This window comes from Dama dama, chromosome 4 (genome assembly GCF_033118175.1).
Source record: "Dama dama isolate Ldn47 chromosome 4, ASM3311817v1, whole genome shotgun sequence".
In the NCBI taxonomy this organism is placed as follows: Eukaryota; Metazoa; Chordata; class Mammalia; order Artiodactyla; family Cervidae; genus Dama; species Dama dama.
Genome location: NC_083684.1, coordinates 35,118,736 through 35,145,069, shown reverse-complemented (window position 1 = coordinate 35,145,069; position 26,334 = coordinate 35,118,736). Strand labels below are relative to the sequence as shown.

The following is a 26,334-nucleotide window of genomic DNA, read 5'->3' as shown; positions in this document are numbered from 1 at the left end:
TCACTTCAGTTGTGTCCACCTTTTTGCGACTCTATGGACTGTAGCCCACCAGGCTCCTCTGTCCATGTGGTTCTCCAGATAAGAATACTGGAGTAGGTTGCAAGGCACTCCTCCAGGGGCTCTTCCTACCCAGGGATCGAACCTGAGTCTCCTGTGGCTCCTGCATTGCAGGTGGATTTGTTACAGTTACTGCCGAGCCTCTGGGGAAGCGCCCCCACCCCCTTATTTCCATAGTAAGGTATTAAGTATGAGATAACAACTAGGCTTCCCTGTTAGCTCAGTGGTAAAGAATCCGCCTGCCGATGCAGGAGATGCAAGAGATGCGGGCCAATCCCTGGGTCAGGAAGAACCCCTGGAAGAAGAAATGGCAACCCACTCCAGTATTCTTGCCTGGAAAATCTCATGGACGGAGGAGCCTGACTGGCTACAGTCCGTGGGGTCACAAAAGTATGGGACGCATCTTAGGGACTGTTGGAGCAGCAACATGAGATACCAAACAGCTCTAATCTTCTGAGATTTTCCCGGCCTCTTAGTGGGAGTGGGGGTGGGGAGAGAAGAATGAATGTTTCTCAAGGAAATACTTTTTAAGGTAAAGTATGCTTTTTGTGTATCATGGAGTGGTAGAGACCTGAGTTTGAGTAAACTCTGGGAGTTGGCGATGGACAGGGAGGCCTGGTAAGCTGCAGTCCATGGGGTTGCAGAGTCAGATACGACTGAGCGACTGAACTGAACTGAACTGGAGTGGTATAGAACTGTTAAACACGCCAAATTGATCTGGACACAGTGTGGTAACGGATTTCTAAAGCTGATTAAATGCAAAAAGGTCAAAAGATGCTGCAAGTATGTGCTTTATTTCTCCCATTTTTAAAAGAAAATGAACACTACATGCATGCTAACGTGGATGAAGACAGAAAACGTCTGGAAATATGCGCTTGGGGGGAAGTTATCAATGATCGCCTCAGGCAGGGTTGAGAGGTGAACTTGGGGGAAAAGGTTTACTTTTTATTTTCTACAATTTTATACCAGAGTTCCATTTTGTCGAGTTGTACCATACTTTTCTCACAAAAACAGAAGGAATAGCACATATTTAGCTCTTTTTTTCTTTTAGTTTTTGAAGGAAAGGAATGAACGCCAATTTTAAGTCACAGCTTATTAAGTTCAACCGTATTAGAAGCAGGGCTTTAGGTTAGCAGCTCAAGTCTAACTGGGTTTGCAGTCGATGTGCCCAGGAATTTCCTCAAAACAGCAGATCCACGGGGTCACATGGTGGAAACAGGAGATGCTGAGGGTGGCACAGTCTCTGCCTGCCCCCCTGCCAACCCCACACCCAGTGAGCGCTCAAGGCTAGCCCCACTGTCTCAGAGACACATGTTTATTTAGTACTTGTAGTTTTCCCAGCTTTAACAACTTTCACAAGTATTTGCTGAGTGTCTGCTCTTTGCTAGGCGTTGTTCTGGCAGAATTGCAGGAGACAGTCTTACCTAAAGTGATTTTGGTGTGAAACAATGAATTCACCTCGGAAGGGAAGAAAACTGTACTTATTTATGTAAGTGCTGTGGATAAGACAGGATTAAGAGAAAAACAGCAATCAATGCCCTTAGGGAATTCCTCTGTGAAGTGGTAACTTCCGAGCAGAGGCTGGAAGGAAAGCACTGTGGAAACTCTTTCCCTAGGATGGGGAGGAGCCAGGCAGGTGCGTAAGGAAAGAAAGAGATTGCGGTGGCATGATCTTCATTGTTATCCTGAGTGAGGCAGAGAAGAGAGACGGGAGGGAGGGCTGTGGAGGTGGACAGGGACAGGTGATTGGGAAATGTGTGGTGGAGATTTGGCTGTCACTGGAGACGTGGAGTGGGAGAGTAAAGAGATCTGATGCATGTTTTTCTAAGAGGTCATTCTCTCTTCTAGGGGAATGAAGTGTACGGAGGGCAGAACAGAAGCAGGAGCTCATTGGGATGCTACTCTGATTTTCTTAGCACTTTCATCTGCGAACTTTAAGGAATGCAAATCCTCAGAGGACGTGGATGAGAGAGAGTAGAAGTGAGATGAATGGTCTTAAAGCCATCAGAGAGAGCTCTGACAATGGTTTTTAAAAGTGTGAAGTACACTGCTCAGCTTGACCGCGAGGATCCAGACAGTCAAGATGGTGTGTCGGTGATGGATGATACAGGAAGGCAGGAGAGAAGGAAGGGATGGGAACAGCACGCGGACTGAGAAAAGAAGCAGGGACAGCTCTGAAGTAGCAGAAAACTCACCCACTCTTTCTGTTTGCATGCTGCATTTCTTTCATCGTTAGAGTATTTGTGAGTACTAGGCTGTGGACTTCCCGGGGGACACTAGTAGTAAAGAACCCGCCTGACAATGCAGGAGACCTAAGAGACGCGGGTTCGATCCCTGGGTCGGGAAGACTCCCTGGAGGAGGGCATGGCACCCCACTCCAGTACTCTTGCCTGGAGAATCCCATGGACGCAGGAGCCTGGTAGGCTGCAGTCCATGGGGTTGCTATGAGTCGGACACGACTGAGCGAACACCATGATGGCCTCTGCCACCGCCATGAATCAGCCACAGGTATATATATATATGTCTCCTGCCTCTTAAACCTCCCTCCTACCACCCTCCCCATCCCACCCCTCTAGGTTGTCACAGAGCATCGGCTTTGGGTTTTCTGGGTCATGCAGTGAGGAAAATCAAGAGTTGGGCAAATGAGAGAAAGGACTTCAGGTAGAGAGCGCAAATAGTATGTGTGAACGTGAAGTGGTGTGAAGGGTTGTGCGTGGGCCAGATCAGGGAGCTCCTTCCGGGTCACACTGTTGAGTAGAGAAGCAAGTTGTCTCTGAAATACTGCTTTCAGTAAATAACCTCAGATGTGCATGAAGTAAGGATGTTGTTCAGGAGAGTGATGCATGTTTTTATCGAGTTTTATATGACACTCTTTGTGCAGATCTTCTCCTGTGCATCACCTTGCTTTATAAGACTGTTTTGAAGTTTCCTTTTCATCCCTACCATGGACTATGGATGGAGAAACTGAGGTCGAGCCCATAACTCTCCAAATGGGTGGCGTTAGAGAGAAAAGTGGGAGACTGAGATTCCTGTCAAGAATTTTGACTTCAGAACCTATGCTCTTGACTCTGACATTTTTTTGGCATCTCTACAGAATGGCAGGTCAACAAGCATGGTGGGAAAGGGCTTTGATACATTGACAAGGCTTGACCTGAATTATAAGGATTATAGAGTTTTATTGTATTGGTGTTATGGATAGGTGTGACAATATTGTTTTCTTATGTGGATACAGCTCTGCTTTGTTTAGCTGTTTTCCCACATATCTCCACACTCATATAGATAAATTCTTCTTTCAGATAGATCAGAGAATTCTCATAACTTCAGACCTGCATACTTGCTTTCTCTTTTGACTGGAGAGCAAGTCCAAGCTCTGTTTTATTGAGCTCAGTCTCTGGAGACCCTCCTAATCTCTCACCAACCTCTGGAATTTTGCCTGCCTCATGCTTGGCTTTCCGAAGTCCCTTAATCCTCTGTGATTTTTTTAAGACTTTTTTTTTTTTTAATGTGGACCATTTTTTAAAATGTCTTTCTTGAATTTGTTACAATATTGCTTCTATTTTATGTTTTGGTTTTGGCCCCTAGGCTTGTGGTTATCTTAGCTCCCCAACCAGGGATCCAACCCATCTCCCCTGCATTGGAAGATGAAGTCGTAACCACTGGACCGCCAGGGAAGTCCCCCTCTGCTTTCTTATCTTGTACCGTGCATGTAGTTTGCTCTGTCCTCTCCCCCTAGACAGGAGGTTCTCGAGGACAGGCATATGTTTTATTTCTGCATTTCTGTAGTGTTTTATTCCACATATACTCAGTCTCTAGAACAATTTGGAATATAGTCAGTGCACAATTATATTCCAGCATGTGTAGCCATTCATTGTCCTAATAGAATTACCTGTTCAGGGGAGTGCCTGACATTAACAGAAAATTGTATGGAGTGCCTAGTATAAGGCAGGCATTGTGCTGGGTTCTAGGGCTATAAAGGTGAAGGAAAAGACATGCTGAGGATGAATGGGACCAGGAAGAAAGGATTCTAAATATGGTGCTCAGCAGAGGCGGGGTTATATCTAGGCTATAACCTGAAGGGTAAGAAATCAGCTCTGTAAAGATTCATGTGTAAAGTATTTCACGCATCAAGAAAATACCAAATTCAGAAGATCTGTGTCGTAAGAAAATTTGTCACGTTCAGATAGCATGTGTGGCTGGACCAGAGCAAATGAATGCACGTGCCTGAGTGTATGTGTTTGTACGTCTATATATGGGTCTTCATATATTTTTCAGTCCTTTTATTTCCATCCTTAAATCCTCCACTCTCTTTTTTCTTGTACCTGAGCTGAATGGCTACTTAAATAGTTGGAGTCTCTTGAAGTCACATTAACTGGTGTTCTTTTTCACAGAAATGGTGAACCTGACAGATAGGGAGGGTTTCCAATGTGTTCTTTTTAAACTACACTTAGCTGCTGTTCCTGGCTCTTAAATCGACATTCTTTCTGGCTTCCTTGAAGGGAACAATCAGATAGACTGTAGGTGGTCTTGCTTAGACATTTGAAGCTTTATTCTTAGACAAATACTGCCAGGATATGCTTTGATTCCTAAGAGCAGCTAGAACCTTTCATGGTGTGTGTGTGTGTGTGTGTGTATCTATATGTCTAAAGGGAGGAGAAAGGACTATTAACTTTGATCTCTTGAGCCCCTGATTGTGTAATTAAGAATCAATTGGCCAAAACCTAATTTTGAATATATAACCACTTCCACTAACTTGCTTCTGCTGAAATGATTTGCCAGGCAATATTACATTAATGCCTAATCTTCTCTGAAAATCAGTTAGAAATACTCAATCACCCAGGAACAACTAATGTTTTCAGTGGAGCGTCCACATTGTGTTAAACACGCATTGGCTACCGCTCACTTGTTAGCAGGGGACTGATCTAGAGCATGCAGTGCGTTAACCGAGAGGAAGATGAAGCTGGGTGGAAAGCCAGTACAGGTAATCATACAATAGTTAGCCTTAGGGACCCTCCAAACCTCTTGGAGGCTGGACCGTCTGCCTCAAGTACTTGAAGTGTGTCTCTGTGGGTGCAGGGTGTAAAAAAGCAATACCACTAAAATCACTATTGAAATTGGAATGAATTGCACAGAATCGAGCATTTTCACTTAGCTTTTTATTCCTTTTTTTAAATTTTCTGTTTTATACTTTAGAAGTGAAACAACTTCTTGCCAAAGAAGTACCAACTTGTTAAGTAGTATCATAAAAATACTGTTCAGGGACTTGGTATTTTTACTGAAAAAATAGATACTGCTTTGTGTTTATGCAAACTAGGCTTAATTTGCCCTCATAAAATAGAATTGCATTACCTTGGGTCCGCTGTTTGGAAATTAGATAACATTAAAGAATATAATAAAATACAATGTAAATTTACCTCCACGCCTTCCTTTTTCCAAGATGAATTTTATTAGTGTCTAGGGATTATTTGAGTCAATTCCAGATATTCTTTCTAAATTTACCTTAAGATTTTGCTTTGTGAGTCTCCTGCTTTTTCAAAGACTGTCTTAGCTGCTTTAAAACCAAATAAACACTTCTGTTGTGCAATGAAAACTTTTAAGAAATGGGATTAAATTAAATTTATCATTTTTAACTTTCAGTGTGCATATATTTATAGTTAAAAGGTATATGTGTGGGTATGTGTGCATGTGTAATTTTTTGAGCAGCTAATTTACAGGGTTGATACTATTGGTCTAATTATTAAAGTACACATGGGAATTTGTGTTAAAGAAAGTTAAACACATTCTAATCATTTCTTTATTAGTAAACAAATTTAACTTACGTGATCGGATACTTAAGCCAATGTTGTTAGTAAATAAAGGGATTTAAATTCTCTTACTGTGGGACTCATTTCTATTTGTTTGAAGTGTGGAATAGCTTTTTTTCTGTCCCACGTGGCAACTTTGATAACTAGACTGTCTATGTGTGGGCATTAACCAGTCAGATGATACTTCCAGTATTTAAGCATTTGGAGAGAACCAAATAGCTTTAAATTTCCCAGAAGCCCTATAAGACACATCGTTACAAGATACTCACCATTGTAATGGAGATAGTTTGATTACCTACAGAATATCAAAAAATCTTTTGTGCTAGCAAATTTCCTTGTTAAAGTTATCCACAGTTCTTTGCGGCCAGTCACATTATGTACAACTTTAAAAAAAAATATCAGTAAAAAAATAAAAACTAGAAAACAGATGAATGTTATGTCTATGAGATACTAGGTCATTTTAACGAAAAGCTAGAATCCACTTAGTTCTGTAAATGTCAGTATTCTGCAGTGAAGTTAACATGGTCTTCATTAGGTGGGATTCCATTTCTTAAACACTAGGTTTGTGGTCTTGGTTAAGTCATTTCCCTCTCATTTACTTCCTCACCTGTTAAACAGAGTTAATACCTACTTTAGAAGGTTACTGTTGAAATACATTAGTGTTAGTTCATTATATATTCTCTTTTAATGTTGTTAATACCAGGCAGAGTTTGTGTTTACAGATATGCACATTATTATTTAGGTGTTTCACTTTTCCCATAAAGGTTGGGACTCAATTTTCAAATCAGATAATTATGTGCACAAGAACTGACTCTCCAAAAAACATTTTTTTTTTGTTCTGCAAATTTACTTAGAGTATTTATCATGAGGCAAGTTTAACTTTTAAACAATATATGTTTAACATTTTTAATTTATTTTTATTTATTCTTGGTTGTGCTGGGTCTATTTTGCTACACGTGGGCTTTCTTTTGCTGTGGAGCTTGGGCTCTGGGCTAGGTGGGCTTCAGTAGCTGCGGCTCCCGGGCCCTAGAGCACAGGCTCAGTAGTCGTGGAGCATGGGCTTAGTTGCCCCGTGGCATGTGGAATCTTCCTGGACCAGGGATCTAACCCATGTCCCCTGCATTGGCAGGCTTAGTCTTAACCACTGGACCATCAGGAAAGTCTGCAAGCTTAATTTCGAGTGCTAGGGATTCAGAGATGTGTAAAGCCCTTTGCTAGTCGTTGTAAAGAGCATCATATTAAAATCACTGCTGGGGCTGGCACTGGAGGAATTGCTTAGAGGAGATGCTGAGTAGGGGAGAGGATGTGAAACCAAGAGGGGCAAGCACCATATCTAGTGTTTTATACCTCCTTTCTCCACAGCAGATAGATGGGAGGCGGTCAGTTGACTTAGAAAGGTCCTCCTGAGATGGGGCAAGCCCTGCTGTGAGAAGATTTCACCTGAGCGGAAGACTCCACTCATCAGGCAGTAGGGGAAGTGTTTGTTCCAAACACAGTACATGAACCGCGATGATTATGTGACGTTGACCAATATAATTTTAAAGAAATTGATGTCTTTTGGTAATAGTTATTCTTTGTTTAGTTCTCAGTGCCTTGATATTTGACAGACTGTGTCTCCACATAGTCATAGCATATCTTTCACAGGTAATGCTAAAACAGTATCTGTTTTTCAAGTGAGATAGAATTGGTGTTATACTCAGAGATTTGGGGAGATAAGAGCTAGTATTTATAATACTAGTTTTCTACTACTAATAATATGATACACTTTTAAAATACATTTACACAAAGAACAACAAATAAAATTAATAGTATTCTGGTACAGAAAAAATCCTCAAGTAGGTGGAAGGGGAAAAAAACAAACAACCAGAAATATGGAAGCATTACTATGCTCTGTGAAGATTTACATTCTAAATATGTCATGTTCTTCCACCGACCAGTCTTTTCTCTTCTACCCCTGGGGTCCAAACGATCAGCTACTTTCATGAATTGTTGAAAAGCTATTCCAGATGATTTCCTTGCATCCATTTGGATGGATTCAAATGCACCCATCCATTTCCTTGTATCCACATCCCTTCCCAATTTTCACTCTATGCTTAGTCACAGAAGTGATACAGTTTGATTTGCATTTTGAGAAGATGGTGCTTCCCTGGTGGCTTAGATGGTAAAGAGTCAGCCTGCAATGCAGGAGACCTGGGATTGATCCATGGATGAGGAAGATCCCCTGGAGAAGGGAATGACAACCCACTCCAGTATTTTTGCCTGGAGAATTCCATGGACAGAGGAGCCTGGCGGGCTAACGTCCATGGGGTTGAAAAGAGTCGGACACGACTGAGTGAATAACACTTTCACTTTGAGAAAATCATGTGAGATACTACACATTAGCTGTTTTTCTTTACATAGAAGAGATAAAATCCTAAGGATCCCTAACAGACATCACATGACTTGCCCCTGCCTTTCTTTTTGTTTATGGGTTTATTTTATTTTTGCTTGTGCTAGGTTTTCGTTGCTCGACCTGGGCTTTTTCTAGTTGCTGTGAGTGGGGGCTACACTCTAAGTTGTAGTGTCCCAGCTTCTCATTGCAGTGGCTTCTTCTGTTGCAGAACACCACCTCAAGGTACTTGGCTTTAGTAGTTGTGGTACAACGGCTTGGTTGTTCCGTGGCACATGGGATCTTCCCAGAGATCTCTGGGATCGACCAGAGATCGAACTTATGACTCTGTCCTTGGCAAGTGGATTCTTGACCACTGGACCACCGGGAAAGTCCTGCCCTCGCCTTTCTATTCAACCTCCTGTAGACCATGCATCCTCCTCAAAGAAGTTATTTCTGTCAGGCAATTATTAAACATCAGGTCCAAAGAACTCTGCCTTGAAAGATACACAGGTGAACAAGAAGACATGGGCACTGCCTTCAGGATGCCTAATAATATTCAATAACTGATTTGAGGAATTTGTTCCATTGCTGTCTACATCAAAGGTTTCTACTAACTTATGCATTGAATGGATTCCAGCAAAGCTGGCAAATTCCTGTGAAGCAAATCCCATTTTCCCATCCACTTCCATTATGATATTGAAAATGCATTTCCTCTTGGTGAGAGGACCTGCAGTATTCAATTGCTTGGCACAGCGGCTCGTTGGGAAATCATCTCTCTTTAAATGCGTAAAGAGAAAAGGAGGAGCCATAGGCGTGATGGGAATTGTTAATGTCCTACAAAGGTGCTGCAGTTAAAGGTTAATGGTGGCTAAGAAATTCTTTCTGGCTTTTACCTTCAGCAGAGTAAATATGAGACTTACTGGTGAAGACAGGCAAAGGCTTTTGATTTTGAATCCCAGTTTTTTCCTCATTAGTGGAGTGAGAGAGGACAATTTACTTAACTTCTTTGAGTTCCATGTTTTTCAAATGTGTCAAAGATTGGAGTGTGGAATGTTAGTGACAAAGAGTTAGAAATCATAGTTGACCTGGTGCTGGGGAGGGAAAATAAGAAAAGAATCACATTGTGGGGTTATTTTGTTTTATGTTGTCATTTTTGGCACTAAGCCATTTGAATCAAAAGCAATAGTGAGGATCGACACCCAGTTACATTCCCCATGGTACTCTGCACTCATGTCATTTAATCTTTTCAACATCGATTCACTCAACAAACAGGTATTGAACTCCTATGCACATTTGCTAAATAGAGTAAAACCTCGTAGCTGCCTGCAGTATTTCCCTAAAGGTGTCTGTCTCATGAAGAGCTGCTTCTCTGCTAAAAATATCTTACTCTGTCTTATCTCTAGCACCTTCTCTCAACACAGAAGTCAGAGAGGGGGGAAAAGAAATCCATTTGGGATCAGAAAGGTCTTGCCTTCTATATTACAACCTATACCACTTACCAGCAAGTGTGCTGGGCTCATCCTTTTCAGACAGAAAGTGCTTTATCAATAATTTTTCTGTACTACCTCATTTACAGGTCTCTGGCTGTCTTGATTTCAGGATTATACAGGCTAGACATGCTGTGAAAAATCAGGGCATAGGAAGCGGGAGCGTGATGCTGTGGTTCATGGAGCTTAAGATGTCTTAACTCCAACATTGACTGACGTGCATCCTGTGAGGTGTTAACAGATGCCACATGAAATAGTGTTTCACAGTATTGACCACAAAACATCCGAGTTTTTAATATTAACCTGTTTCTTTGCTGCAGGAGTACCAGAACTTTTAACGTGCCGAACCTGTTTTGTGTGTCTCCAATTAGTAACAGTATAAAGTGAACATAGACCATAATTTCCCCAAACTATGTTGATCACCTCGGGTGCATAAGATTATTTTTGAAAATTTTCACCCCCTCTGCTACTTCTGTCATCAGAGGAGTTTATTTCCCTGCCCTAATTTTGCCAAAAGTATTGACAGAGGAAAGAACTTTATAATAAAAGGAAACTGCACTGAACAATTAGAATGTAGTCTTGTCTTTAGTATATTCTTGAGAGGGATTAAAAATATGCACTTAGCATCTATTATTGGACTGCTGCTTCTTTCAGTCAGCCCTGGACAGATTCTTTGCCACTTGGAGCCCCAGTTATATTCTGGATACATATTTGCAATATTTGGTAAATAATGAATGAGTAGTGTGTCTGCTATTGGAGAGACACCGTGCTAGATGTTAAGTGTTGACTGTGGTCTACGCTTCTTTTGAATGTTTCTTCCAATGTCATGATGTTTGTTTTTTTCTTTTGGCCATGCCATTCTGCATGGGGTATCTTAGTTCCCAGACCAGGGATCAAACCCACTCTGCCCCTGCATTGGAAGTGCAGAGTTTTAACCACAGGACTATCAGGGAAGTCCTTAACTTCATGACTTTTTAAACCTAAAATTATATAATCAGATTCAAATCAGAAAAGCAAGAGATGGGAAATTCGCAGAAGCTAATTCTTGCAGGCACGCTTAGTTAACCCTTTGTTAGATGTCTTAATGTCTTTCTGTTTTACCCTGTTATTCTGTACTGTGTCAGCACCACTTAAGCAGCTTCTCAGATTTTATCCCAATCTGGTGTCATTAAATGAAGTTCAGTTGGTACTTACCAACTGCTTGATTTACATGTGGTTTTCCTGTTATGTTGCCATTCTCAGTGCGGTTCTTAACGGCTAGATAGCCAAGACAGAAGTGTGGACAGAGCAGACATACTTGTTATATATGTGCTCTCAACCATATATACAGTGACTGTTTCACTGTGATATACACTCCATTAAACCTTTAAGAACTGATCCTGAAGCTCCAGTTCTTTGGCCACCTGATGAGAAGAGCTGACTCATTGGGAAAGCTGGGAAAGATTGAGGTCAGGACGGGAAGGGGGCGACAGAGGATGAGACGGTTGGATAGGATCACTGACCCAAGGGACATGAGACTGAGCAAACTCTAAGAGTCAGTGAAGGACAGGGAAGCCTGGTGTGCTGCAGTCCGTGGGGTCACAAAGGGCTGGACACACTGGGCAACTGAACAATAACAACCTGTGGATGATTTTCATCTCCTGTGACATCTATTATTTGAGAATGGGACCACCACAGCCTTGGATGTTAGCCGATAGCAATTCCGTGTTGAAATTTACATATGATTTAAAGACTATTTGACGTTTATTTTATTCTTAGACATAATTTAAAATTCTCCAGAGTAATGAATGAAATGTTTCTAAGAAGGAAAGCATATTCATTCATTAAGTCTGAAAATGAGAAAAATTTCATTTAGAGAAAAAAAATGGAATATACTTCCTCTCAGATTTACACTACCTGAAACTTGAATTCTATTCCGTTTTTATTTTCAATTGACTCATATATTCCAGGAAGAGAGAATTCAACATAGAATGAGAACTTCTTGAAGGCAGGGGCCATGTTTTATTCATCATCTCTGTGTATAACTCCTCTGGAAAATAATAGGGGCTCAGTATATGCTTGTATGACTCTGTATGACTGAAAAGTAAAAAAGATTGAATCATACAGTTATAAAAATATGTTTTAGGGGAATGATCAGCATTTTCCTTGACACATTTAATACAGTTTTTATTCAAACTATTGAGATATTAAAAAGACTCGATACCTTATGGAAAAGTAATTTTTGCCTTCTTTCCTCATAATCATTGTAATAATAATCATACTCAAACCTAGTGTGAAATACACTTCAATTTAGAAATAAGATCTACAATAACATTCATGTATGGGAAAGAAATAATGGTGTGGAGTTGTTTTGATAATGTTTGTGATACTGTTCTTGAGCAATCTTGAAATTCTTGGGTTTAAGAAATAAAGAGCTGTTTCAACCCCACCCCCTAGCAGGAGCATGCTAGTAAACTATGGAGACACTGCTTCAGTCACTGTGGAATAGTCCACCCAATAAATGGGAGAATTGACCTCTACCTGGGAACCTTCCCCAGTGGCTCAGATGGCAAAGAATCTGCCTGCAATGCAGGAGACCTGGGTTCGATCCGTGGATCAGGAAGATCCTCTGCAGAAGGGAATGGCTACCCACTCCAGTATACTCTGGGAGAATCCCATGGATAGAGGAGCCTGGTGTGCTACAGTCCATGAGGTCACAAAGAGTCAGGCACGACTGATCACTAACACTTTCACTTTTTTCTTTGGGAACCAGACAACCAGATTTGGTCAACCTTAGTTACCTACAGGGAGAAGGTTCCCTGGAGGAGGAGTGGCAATCCAATCCAGTATTCTTGCCTGGAGAATTCCATGGACAGAGGAGTCTGTGGGCTATGATGCATGGAGTCGCAGAGTCAGACACGGCTGAAGGGACTTAGCATGCACGCGTGCAGTTACCTAGATCTGAGGCCAGATTCCCAGTCACTAGGTCCTCATTACTTCTCATGTCCTCTCTGATTTCTTTACGTAAGATTGTTTGTCCCCAGCCATGAGACGAAGAGAAACACTGTCATTCAGCTCAGCAAATATTTGCTAAGAGGCCAAACTGGAGATTAGAATCTGCAGATATTTATGAGCTGTGCCTCCTTGGACAAGTCTCTCAGTGGCATTGAACTTCAGGATAATCTTTATTCTTTCTAAATGCCATCTTGTTTTCAGGGTCAAGAGGGTTGACATGTACGAGGGGAAAGGTGGAAGAAAACTAATCTGTCTTGAACACTTACTGTATGTCTAATAGTATACCTTTCAAACCTCAGCTTCCTAACTCACTAAATGTGTATTGATACCTACCTACTTCACAGGAGAAAACAGAAGTTTGATTAGGCATCAGCTGTCAGATATTGAACTCAAGTCCTGACATACCTGATTCTGAAATTTATGTAATTTATTTCTTTCCTGAATAGCCTTTCCAGAAAAACTGTAAATAAAGGTATTAAAAATCAATGCTTTCTTTAGAATTTTGCTAGGCACTGCATAGTATACAATCTTCAATTCTTATGGTTTCCACAATTTCGTATAAATATACTTTTCATTTAGAAATAAGGAAAAAAGAGTTCCTAGTCTGGTTCAAACATTTTATGGAGTTGTTCATTTTTTGGATAAATCTTAAGCCAGCGAGGCAGAAGTTACCACTAGCAAGAAGCCCTTGTAGTCCTCTCCAAAACAGTGGAGCAGGTCTTAGTGCAGAGGGATGATTCCTCTTGTGCGTGCATGTGTGTGTGTGTGTGTGTTCATGTGGGATCTTAGAGGTGCACAGTGGGTGGTAGAGGTTTCAAAGTAAGGAAATGGACTCAAATTTTTTGAGTCTTCTTTGACAGGTACTGATTTTGAAGTTGCTGAAATCCATACTGCCTCAGACTTATTAAAATGAAGGGAAATCACAAAGCATCTTTGATTCAGCCACATTTCTTTTCACGTTTTCCAGCCATTCATTCTTCAGCCTTCCAAGGGATTTAAAGGAAAAATAGGAGGAAATAATGAAACACACAGGAAAAAAAAAATCACCATGCCTGAGAAAGCTGTTAGAAAGCCTAGTTCTCTGTAAGCAGCTCACTCCACCACCTTTTAGCAACGTATTTCTCTTGATTCACACCAGCTGGTCGTTTCTAATTTCTCCTCAGTGTCTTGGAATAGCTATTTCCCTTGAAGCTAATCTCTCAGCCTTTGCCGATGACTCCCTGAGTTTGAAATTCCTGCAGAAGGCATTAATATTAGTCCTCCTCAACTTTCCGCTCTTAACGCTTAAATAAACTTAGCCTTAATAGCTGACCTTTGAGTAAGGACGGTCCCAGAGATTCACAGCCCCTATGAGCTTAGGTAACCTTTAGGGGTAAGAATGGTGATATATCACATGGATAAACTCGAATCCCTGCCTTTTATCAGTCATCTCGACTCAAAATGAAGTTTCATTTTTGGGCAGGACTGGCTGAGGTGTGAGCATCCTGCCACTCATCACCTCTCTTTGGACAGTGGCAGTAGTTTTAATGGAAAAACAGACTTTGTGACTATCTAGATGCAAATTCTGTTAACAAATATAGAGCATATTTCTCAAGCACTATTGTAGTTCATCTTCACAAGGATCCTGACAGGTGGGTATTTTCATGTCTTCTTTAGAAAAATATTTAAAGGAGGCTTAGAGAGCTTAAGCAATTGCTAATATCACATAGCTCATAGGAATAAAATCTTCAGACCCAGATTGTCAAAGTCAAAAGCCTCAAAAGCCATTTCTTCCTAATGGATGACAGTATCCAATCTTCGGCTGTGATAAATCTGATGAACTTGCTTCTGTTTGAACCTGTTTTCTTAGATTTTGGACCATGTTTTCTTTTGTCTTTCTGTAACATTAGTGATAGTCACTCAGTTCTGTCCAACTCTCTGCGACCCCATAACTACACTCGCCAGGCTCCTCTGTCCATGAGATTTTCTAGGCAAGGATGCTGAAGTGGGCAGCCAGTCCCTTCTCCAGGGGATCTTCCCAACCTAGGGACTGAACTCAGGTCTCCTGCATTGCAGGCAGATTCTTTTCCATATGAGACACCAGAGAAGCCTTGTAACATTGGTAGGACTTTAACTGCATGTGTGTATCTCTATATATATTAAACATTTTATTTTTACTTCTTCTTTTATATTATTAACAGACTCCTTACTTTGGAGAAGCTTTGTCCAGGAAATAAGGAAATCAGAATCATGCCTGGAATATTGCTTCTCATGATTGTGAATATATAGATATCAGTATCTTTTAAACTGTAAGTGCTCTACATATAGCTAATTCATTCAGTCTTCAGAACAACTTAATAAATCACCACCGACACTATTCCTGTTTTTAAAAGGAAAAGGAATTAAGGCTTAAATAATTTGGAAAAGGTGACACAGTCAATAAGTATTCAAACTACTATATTATTCAAACTACTATAGTGAGTATCAAATGGACAATGGCACCTCTTCCAGCTGTGTTTAGGAAGAGATGACTGAAAACTCTTATTATTTTCATTTTAAGAAAAGTGTTTATTTATTTAGGCTGTCTCAGGTCCTTGTTGTGGCACATGCAGCCTTCGTTGCATCTTGCAGGATCTTTCATTGCACTCATACACTCTGTAGCTGTGGTGTGGACTCCCGAGTCGGCAGGCTCAGTACTTGTGGCACACAGGCTTAGTTGCTCCTTGGCATGTGGGATCTTCGTTACCTGACCAGGGATTGAACCCTCATCCCCTGCATTGCAGATTCTTAACCACTGGACCACCGGGGAAATCCCTGAGAAGTCTTAGAGGTTTATTTTTGTGTTAGAAATATCAATCAAAGCCAGCAAGATGTCCATTGTCTGCTAATCAACATTTCAGCCCCTCGAGATTCATTTCTTGTCACTCCATGCCTTTCAATTGAGTGTTGCAAACTCTTGCCGGCCACTCATGTGCTGGGGGTTGTGGCATTACATGCTTTACACCTATCACTGTCTCATTCCAGCCTCACGACACAGCTCTGAGGTGATGAGCAATGCTCTCAAAACCTTCCTCGTTCTCACCTGTTGTTGTTTAGTTGTTAAGTCCCGTCTGACTCTTGCAACCCCATGGGCTGTAGCCCGCCAGGCTCCTCTGTCCATGGGATTTCTCAGGTAAGAATACTGGAGTGGGTTGTCATTTCCTCCTCCAGGGGATCTTCCTGACCCAGGGATCAAACTGCATCTCTTGCATTGGCAGGTGGATTCTTTACTGCTGAGGCACCAGGGAAGCCCTCATCTGTAGAAGGAGATAATAGGTAACTTCCCCAAAGAGGTTTTTGTATATATACATATATATGATAAACTGAGGATGCAAATTCAGTTCTGCCTGATCTTAGAGCATCTGCTCTTTACCGTTATGCTGTGCTGTAGATCTCTTTGTTTAGAGTGGTCCTCCATAGGCTTTGGTGACTTAGCTCTCTTCTTTGATTGACATTATTCATGATTCTATTTTTCTCCATTCTCACAGTACTCTCGGAGAAGGCAATGGCACCCTACCCCAGTACTCTTGCCTGGAAAATCCCATGGACGGAGGAGCCTGGTAGGCTGCAGTCCATAGGGTTGCTATGAGTCGGACACGACTGAGCAACTTCACTTTCACTTTGCACTTTCATGCATTGGAGAAGGAAATGGCAACCCACTCCAGTGTTCTTACGTGGAGAATCCCAGGGACGGGGGAGCCTGGTGGGCTGCCGTCTATGGGGTCGCACAGAGTTGGACACAACTGACGCGACTTAGCAGCAGCAGCACATTGCTATGTTGCTTTGAGAATCAGATGAGGCATTCATTTACAGAAAAGAAATCTTCTCTTATGGTCAGCCTCTGGGCTTCATAATACTGTGCTATAATAAATATAATTTCACTTTCCATGCTATAATAAATATTCTGTTTATTGTTTTATCACTCCCATTAGATTATGAGATCTGAGAAAATGGTTTATGTCTCAAGTATATGTGTTATTTTTCACACTCAAACAGTACATGGAAAATAGAATAGTCATTCAACAAACTTCCATTGAACAGCTGATATATCTGAATAAATCCAGTTCTCACACAGATGTGGTTGGGGGATTATTTGGTATCCATGTATGCAAACGAGGCTTTGTCTGAGAGAAGAATGGCCACTCTATCAAGAGCTCAGTACCATCTTGACATGAAATTGAGCTGCAAATACCTAATCAGAATCCGAAGGTAATATAAAGGACAGGAGGAATCCTCTGAATGTTATCCTCCTCAAGTGTCTGTAATCTAGACACTGGAAATCCATGTCAGGGCCACTGTTTGTCTCTGTTCATTTGTTCTTGTATTCAGTGACCCATTACACACAGCACTGTATATCGATGAGACATTCCCCTCGGCACAAGTGTACAAACTAAGCAAGATGGATAAATTGTCTGCTCTCATGAGGCTCATGTTCTAGTATTTGAGACTGGGGAAGAGTACAATAAAATGAAACAGAACCAAATAATGTAGAATGACTGGTGACTAGTTTGATTTGTTTAGGAAATCTTTTCTGAATTAGTGATTATTTTTCAGCTAGGATGTGAATGACAAGAAGTATCCATCCATGAAAAGACAAGAGGAATTAATGCAAACACCTTTAGCAAGGAACAGATGGACTTGTTAGAGGAATAGAAAGTAATATAGGGTGGCTGAAGAGTGGTGAGCTAGGACTGCAGTATTGTGAGATGGAGTCAAAATGTAACATCAAGGTCAGTTAATAGGTGCTTGTGGATTGATAAGGAGTTTAGCTTGTTTTCTAAATGTGCACTAAATATGTTGGGGGGGGTATTGAAGAGTTTTAAACTAGGGACAATAACATGTCATATATATATATATATATATATATGTTATAATATATAACTCAAGATGCAGTATGTAGAATGGGTCTCAGGGAAGTAAAAGTGGAAGAGGGGAGACCATTTATATTGGCTCAATCAAGGGATAATATTTCATGGTCTGAGGATGTGGATAACAATGGAGATGAGAAAACAGGTCAGTTTAGGGATATTATATAGAGGATGAGGCAACATCTCCTCTGGATGTGGGACTTTCGAGAAGAGAAGAAACCAGGATAATGTCTAGATTTCTGCTTTGAACAACTGGGTAGATGGTATTGCTGCTTCCTCAAATGAGGAGCAGGTTGTGAGTAGAGATGAGTTCGAGGGATTCAGAGCTCTGCTTGGGTCATGGTGGTAACCTCCTTCAGTGCTCTTGCCTTGAAAATCCCATGAACAGAGGATCCTGGTGGGCTGCCGTCCATGGGGTCACAAAGAGCTGGACACAACTGAAGTGACTTAACAGCAGCATAGTGATCCTGAGATTCCTCTGAGGCTTGTAGCTGGGACTTGATAGTGTGTTGGACTGTCAAACACAATGTGAGTCTGGGGTCTAGAGGGAGGTCTTTCACAACATTCACTTTGTGGGATCACTAACATTGAAAGGAGGGCAGAAGATAGGATGAGATCAGCTAAGAAGAGTGTGTGAATAGAGAAGACCCAGGACAGCCCTGCAGGAGGGAAATCCAGCCTTCTGAGTTCTGGAGCAGGAGGGTGCATCTGTGGAAGAGGGGAAGAGTATACACCGAAACAGTGAAGCGTTTGGGGAATCAAGCAAAAAAGTGTTTCAAGGAGAATGTGACTCTTTGTTTTACTTGCTGTTATCATTATTTTAATTAAAATCATTTTGGGTCAAAGCAAGAGCTATTTGAAGAGTGCTTTGAAGAAATGTTAACTTCCCAAAAAGGAAAAAAAAATAAAAGGTATTGGCCGTATTTCTAGGTCACCTCTGAAAATTCCACAATACAACTGAAGCTGTCTTTTAAGGCTGCACATGAATAAAATGAGAACCAAGGATAAATGCAGTCAGCCTCAACTGCTTATTTTTCTCATGGATTATGTCATAAGTCTTTGAAAACAGTGTTGCATTACTGTAAAATGACTGTGTATTTTTCTTTGTCAAGTTCAACCTGATTGAGTTTTGTGTGCCTTTCAAATGGTACAAGATGAATAGGATCGCTTGTGACTCCTCTATTTGCCAACATTTTCTCACTGTTAGTTTATCGTTATTACCATTTTTATTATTATTATTATGCATGTGTTTCTCTTGTCCTTAAGATCCAAGACTCTTTAGTTCTAGTGAGGTGGATGATCCTGGAGCCTGTTACACAGAGTGAAGGCAGTCAGAGAAGAGCAAATATCCCATTTTAATGCATATATATGGAACCTAGAGAAAGTGGTATTGATGAACCTATTTGCAGGGAAGGAATGGAGACGCAGATGTAGAGAACAGACTTGTGGACACAGTGGCCAAAGGAGAGAGTGGGAAGAACGGAGAAAGTAGCACAACATATACACTCTGTCATGTGTAAAATAGATAGCTGGTGAGAAGGTGCTGTGTTACGCAGGGAGCCCAGCCTGGCATTCTGTGATGACCTAAGGGGTGGGCTGGGGGAGGGGAGGGGGGCTTAAGAGGGAGGTGATATGTGTATAATTATGGCTGATTTGCCTTGTACAGCAGAAACCATCGCAACATTGAAAGGCAATTTCCTCCAATTAAAGAATAAATTATATATATATATAAAAGATCTGAGACTCATAAAGACTTTACTTTTATAATTCTTGAAAGACAGAAAAGACAGGGAAGAGGGTATCTCTTGGGGTGTTCCATATGGCATCTCCTTGCCATGAAGTTGCTGTTGAATCAGCCGTGGTTACATCAGATTCAGAGAGACTTAAGGGATTCCAGCAGCTTCTGTTCTGGGCCTTTTTTTTTTAAAAAAAAAAAAGATAAAACAACCCATTAGTATAGCTCCATCCAGAAAGGCTGTAAACTCTGGTCCTGGTGAGGAGCACACATATTCAGAAGCCAATTCAGGCCAGTGATGAGATCTTTCATGTGCAGATAAATACTGGATGGGGCAGGGAGCACAGTGAGATTCGATCTTGTGGTGACTCATTGATGCTGATGTGAGGAAGATGGAAACGAAGATAAGGGGTGGATGTATTGTTTTTAATATATTCTTCACTTATGTAAAAAATCTACAATCTCTCCAAGAAACATAATTCCAGGACTGACTTATATTTTCTCCTGGATGTTGATTACTTGTGATGTGGTAAAATTGGTGAATTAATAAGGAGCTCTGCTAAACTAGAGAAGGGAATGGCAGCCTACTCCAGTATTCTTGCCTGGAGAATTCCATGGGTAGAGGAGCCTAGCAGGCTACAGTCCATGGAGTCTCAAGGAGCTAGACACGACTTTTCACTTTTCCTGCTAAGCAAAGAGATGCACCTCTTTCATGAGGGTTGCAAGAGAAGAGAGGACGAGGGCGTTTTGTGAGCCAGACATTTCTGGTTTGAATCTCTGTCACTCCAAGTCAGTGTTCTCTCTCTTTAAAAAATACATTTATTTATGCTGATGTTGGGTGTTGGTTGCTGCTTGAGGGCTTTCTCTAGTTGCCTTGACTGGGGGCTACTTTCTAGTTATGGTGTGCAGACTTTGCATTGCAGTGACTTCTCTTATTGCAGAGCACGGGCACATGGGCTTCAGTGGTCGTAGCTCCCGGGCTCTAGAGCTCGGGGTCAGAGTTATGGTGCATTGGTTTAAATAAATAAAAGGTATTTATTTATTTTGCTGCACAGGGTCTTAGTTGTGGCCTTAGCTGGGGCAATGTGGGGTCTTAGTTCCCAGATCAGGGATGGGACCTCTGTCTCCTGTATTGCTGGTGGATTCTTAACCGCTGGACCACCAGGAAAGTCCCAAAGTCAGTGTTCTCTTGCACAAGTTTTTTAAACTCTTGAAGTCTCAGCTTCTTATCTGTGCCGCATGACACCACTTATATTTAGTTCCAGTTACTTACAGTGTTATTTCACATGCTTCTCCAAATTGCTGAACCTTTAGCCTTTCTCTCTAACTTTGTATGTGGCAGGAGAGGCAGATATGTGTGCATAGCCCAGCATTTAAGATTATGGTAGGGCTTGGTATTTAGCTTTTGGTATTAAAGTCAATTACCAATGATTTATTAGCTACTGGGAAGGTGCAATATAAATAATAAACTTGAGGGTTATAGATAAATTATGTTTTTATTGGAATGCTAATAAATTATAATGCCATGTTATGAAATTAGTAGCTGTGTTCTTCAAACATCTGAGTAAAAGTCACCTGCTGAAAATTTACCCAATGATGGCACAAATTAACTTAGCTGTCAGAATAAACTCTGCAAAGGAGGAAAAACAATGCTTCCCATATCCAAACATGGTTTGTTTGAATTTAGAATTATTTCTACAAATCTATACATTAATAAATATGGACAATACGGAAATCTTTTTTTTTTCTGATTATGTAGTAATAAACTTTCCCCCTAAACTTTTTTTTCCTCCTTGAGAAGGGAAGGCCATATTTTGTTTGCACATATTCCCCGTATTCCTTGAATTAAGCTCTGTGCCTTAATTCTTATTGGAAACAAGTTGAATTGTTATGATAAATGAAGGCATCTTTTCATACCTCTTCAACTTTTTGGATTCAATACTGATATCCATATTGAAGCACGATTCCTTTTTTAAAATATTCTTTTAAAAATATTTGTTTACTTATTTGGCTGTGCCAGGTCTTAGTTGTGCCATGCAGGATCTTTAACTGTGGAAGGTGGAATCTAGTTCCCTGACTAGGGATGGTGGAACTGGGTCCCAAGCATTGGGGGTGCAGAGTCTTAGCCATGGGCGAAGTCTCTGGTGCACGATTCTGAAGAGGGTTTGGGTGGCGGTTTAGTTGCTAAGTCTTGTCCAACTCTTGCAACCCCATGGACTGTAACCCGCCGGGCTCCTATTTCCATGGCATTATCCAAGCAAGCATACTGGAGTGGGTTGCCATTTCCTCCTCCAGGAGATCTTCCTGACCCAGGGATTGAACCTGTGTTTCCTGCATTGGCAGGCGAATTCTTTACCACTGAACCATCAAAGAGTGTTGACAAATAGTATTGTCTCTAGGGACTGAGAAACTCGGAATCTGAAAAAGAGATTAGTGCATCATCCTCAATGAGATCTTTGTTGAGTTCTTCATCTTCTTTGCTTTCTTTTTTTCTGAGTAACAGAAATATTTATACAGTACATCTGCGTGTAATAGTATAATGGCTTGTTGTTCAGTCGCTCAGTCATGTTTAGCTCTTTGCAACCCCATGGACTGCAGCACACCAGGCTTCCCTGTCCTTCACCATCTCCTGGAGTTTGCTCAAACTCATGTGCATTGAGTCAGTGATGCCATCCAACCGTCTCACCTTCTGTCGCTCCCTTCTCCTCCTGCCCTCAATCTTTCTCAGCATCAGGGTCTTTTCCAATGAGTCAGCTCTTCCCATCATGTGGCCAAAGTATTGGAACTTCAGCTTCTGCATCAGTCCTTCCAATGAATATTCAATGAATAATGACAAACATGTATTAAATGCTTACTATATAGCTGGCACAATACTAAATATTTTACCCTTGTTATTTCATTCTGTGTTCACAAACCCTGGTAGGGGATATGAACTAGCATCATCTCAGTTTCAGAGGAGCAATTGCTAAAGGTCATGCTGTATATAAGTATTATTAGAGTTGAAAACACAAGCCTGTCTACTGCACGTTAACCTCAGTTCAGTACTGCTGCTTTCTACAAAACCCACTGGGAAGGAAAACCCCGTGAGGCTAATGATCTTTGGACATTTGAGTGATTTTGCTTACCTGTGATTTTCAGAGAGGTTACCAGATAGATGAGTGTTATGTTTCTGTTCTCAGCTTAACTGTTTGCTATAACCTTACATTTTAACATGACTCCTCATATGCACGATTTACTAACACTAACATTTTGGAGGTATATTTGCATATTGCAGAGGTATGGCCAAAGAACAGGGCCTCTGGTTGTGTATTATGCAGAGGAAAATAGAAAACAAGGATATATTTCTCCTTTAGTCAGAGAGAGATGCCGGCAGGAGTGCTGGTGGAGTGGGGCTCCTCATTAATATCGAACTGCAAGGGATGATTGCTTCCAATTTTGTGGTATCCTTCTTCAGTTCTGAAATGACTGGCAAGAACATGGAAATCACATATTTTGTAAAATAATTGTCATTTGGGATAACTGAGTAATTCCCTCCTTATCAACTCGTCTACCGTCACAGATGTATTACATAGATCTGGGCATCATTAGAAATTGGTGAAATATACACTTGATGAAATCATTTTATATATGATTTGGGGAATTTTTAAAAAATCTCCATTACTTTATCTTGATGACTCAAGATGAGGTGTTGTAATTTTCCAGGGCATCAATGAAATGCTGAATTGTGCCATTTGTCTCTTTTAGAGGAATTTAACTCCATTAAATTGAATAATATTTAGTACTTATAGCGTATCATCTCCTTTCAAATGGAAACATTAACTGCTGTAATTAATCCTCCCAGCACTTCTCCAAGCTAAAAATATAAACAGAAATAAAGAAAGCAATTAGGAACAGGTGTGCCCTTGAGAAAAGAAGGAAACACAATTAGATGTTCAGCCTCTGACTCCGGACTCCTGGGTTCAGTTACTGCCTGGAGAAGGTTTTCTTCTTTAGGGAGGAAGCAGTTCACTTCCTAGAATTGCGGCTTATACACAAAGCTTGATTAATTGGAAGAAGATATCCAGGTTCCTTTACAGGTATTGTGAATAAAGCTCCGTCACTCCAGAGGCTTGAAAACAGTGACACCATGGGCTCCTTTCTACACTGAAATGCTGTATTTGTTTTCACTCTGTGAAAACCTGAATTATGGTTTGTTGGCTGTTCACATTCTCCTCTGGCTTAGGCCAGTTTTTCAGGGTCTAAGAAAGGATGTGTGTATGGGGTGGGGGATATGGAAGTAGCAGATAGTAGGCAAAGATTGTTTCTTTGGTCACTGGTGTCCACTGTGACACACATCATCTCTCAGAAATATATTTCAAAATCATCAGTTTGCTTCTTTCTAAAGCATGCATCTAACCATTTGCTGGCATCCTTCAGTTGTTTCTTTCTGTCTTCAAGACCAAATCCAAGCTACCTTCCATTGCACAAAACATGTCATCATAAACAGCCTCTTCCTGTTCTTCATCTCCCAGTCTTTGAGGACTATAATCCCAGAACCATGTTTTAAAGTTTATGGGCTTCCAACTAAGATTATGGCATCCGGTCCCATGACTTCATGGCAAATCGATGGGTAAACAATGGAAACAGTGACAGACTTTAATTTTGGGGGCTCCAAAATCACTGCGGATGGTGACTGCAGCTATGAAATTAAAAGATGCTCCCTCCTTGGAAGAAAAGCTATGACCAATCTAGACAGCAGAGACATTGCTTTGCCAACAAAGGTCTGTCTAGTCAAAGCTATAGTTTTTCCAGTAGTCATGTATGGAGAGTTGGACCAGAAAGAAAGCTGAGTGCCAAAGAATTGATGCTTTTGAACTGTGGTGTTGGAGAAGACTCTTGAGAGTCCCTTGGACTGCAAGGAGATCAAACGAGTCAATCCTAAAGGAAAATCAGCCCTGAATATTTGTTGGAAGGACTGATACTAAAGCTGAAGCTCCAATCCTTTGGCCACCTGATGTGAAGAACTGACTCATTGGAAAAGATCCTGATGCTGGGAAAGATTGAAGGCAGGAGAAGGGGATGACAAAGGATGAGATGGTTGGATGGCATCACCAATTCAATGGATGTGATTTGAGCAAGCTCCAGGAGTTGGTGATGGTCAGGGAAGCCTGGCATGCTGCAGTCCATGGGGTCGCAAAGAGTTGGTCATGACTGAGCGACTGAACTGATGCTGATACTGGTGGCTCAGAGGTAAAGAACCTGCCTGGCAATGTAGGAGACACGTGTTCGATCCTTGGGTTGGGAAGATCTCTTGGAGAATGAAATGGCAACCTGCTCCAGTATTCTTGCCCAGGAAATCCTATGGACAAAGGAGCCTAGCAGGGTACAGTCCATGGGGCCGCAAAAAGTCAGTCACAACTTAGGCACTAAACAACAACAACAGCAAACAACGTGTGATTGTATGCTGGTTAAAAAATCCTATTGCATGGAGACCACCCACTAATTACACTTGGAAAAGCTATGATCCACACAGGAGCGGTATAACAGTTGTTTTCAGTCCAAGTGAATGTTAAATTTACCTCGGAGGCTGTAAAATACTGATTCCTGAGTCCTATTGCAATATTCTAATTCAGAATTTAAGGAAATGGTACCTGGACTTTGGTATTTTACAAAATCCCCCAACATTAGTGATTTCAGTTTTCATCCAAATTTTAAAACCACTTAAAGATAATATAACATAATAAAAGTATATTACCTAGCAGTTAAGAATAAGGACTGTGAATTTAATAGTCCTGAAGTTCTGAATATGTTCTTTTTTAAAATTAATTTTTATTGGTGCATAGTTGATTTATAATTTTGTGTTAGTTTCTGCTGTACTGTAAAATGAATCAGTTATACATGTACTTACATATACATATACATGGACTTTCCTTGTGGCTCAGTGGTAAAGAATCTGCCTGCTCATACAGGCAAAATGCATGTTCAATTCCTGGGTAGGGAAGATCCCATGGAGAAGAAAATGGCAACCCACTCCAGTATTCTTGCCTGGAAAATTCCATGGACAGAGGAGCCTGGTGGGTTACAGTCCATGGGGCTGCAAAAGAGTTGGGCACAATTTTTGGACTAAAAAATACAAACAACAAATACACATATATCCACTCTTTTGTAGATTTTATTCCCTTACAGGTCGTTATGGAGTATTGAGTAGAGTTCTTTGTGCTAGACAGCAGGTTCTTATCAGTTACCTATGTTATATATAGCATTGTCTACATGTCAGTCCCAATCTCCCAGTTTATCCCTCCCCCCACTCACCCCCTTGACAATCTGAAGCTTGTTTTCTACATTTATTTTTGATGAGTCTATTTTTTGTGTGTGAGTCTATTTTTGTTTTGTAAATAGGTTCACTGCATCTTATTTTTAAGATTCCAGGTATGAGCAATATCATATTTGCCTTTTTCTGATTTGTTGTTTAGGCACTCAGTCGTGTCTGACTCTTGCGACCCCATGGACTATATCCCTCCAGGCTCCTCTGTCCTTGAGTTTTCCCAGGCAAGAATACTGGAGTGGGTTGCCATTTCCTTCTCCAGGAGATCATCCCAACCCAGGGGTCGAACCTGCATCTCCTGCTTGGCAGGTGGATTGTTTACCATTGAGCCACCAATGAATTTTTAATTCGATGCTTATTTAGAGCCAGAACAAGACATTGCAAATGCTCAGAAAAGTAGGACCCCTGGTGTCGGTCCTCAGATTTGTCTCTTCTTCTCAGAAATGAAGCTCAGGATCTCCATACTCATAATCCCACTCAACAAGACAAAAGCCTTCTGCTGAACTAGACCTGGATCCCTTAGATATGAGTAGAGTGATAGTCCATTAACAGTTGAACTTGCCACTTTGGGAGGGAGATCCTCTTTCGCACTTCAAGTGACGTCTCACATTACTCTTGCCAGCCACATACTTCATCTCCCTGAAGCGATTGTCATAAATCTAGTGTTTGTTCACCTTGTTAGAAGGCCAATGGTATTTT

The 26,334-nt window shown here is 41.0% G+C and overlaps 1 protein-coding gene across 2 annotated transcripts in view; it reads left to right on the top strand.

Annotated features, from left to right (window-relative positions):
* Positions 1-26,334, top strand: part of CDH8 (cadherin 8) — a 393,451-nt gene that overhangs the window by 80,022 nt on the left and 287,095 nt on the right. The gene's annotated exons all lie outside the window — the stretch shown is intronic.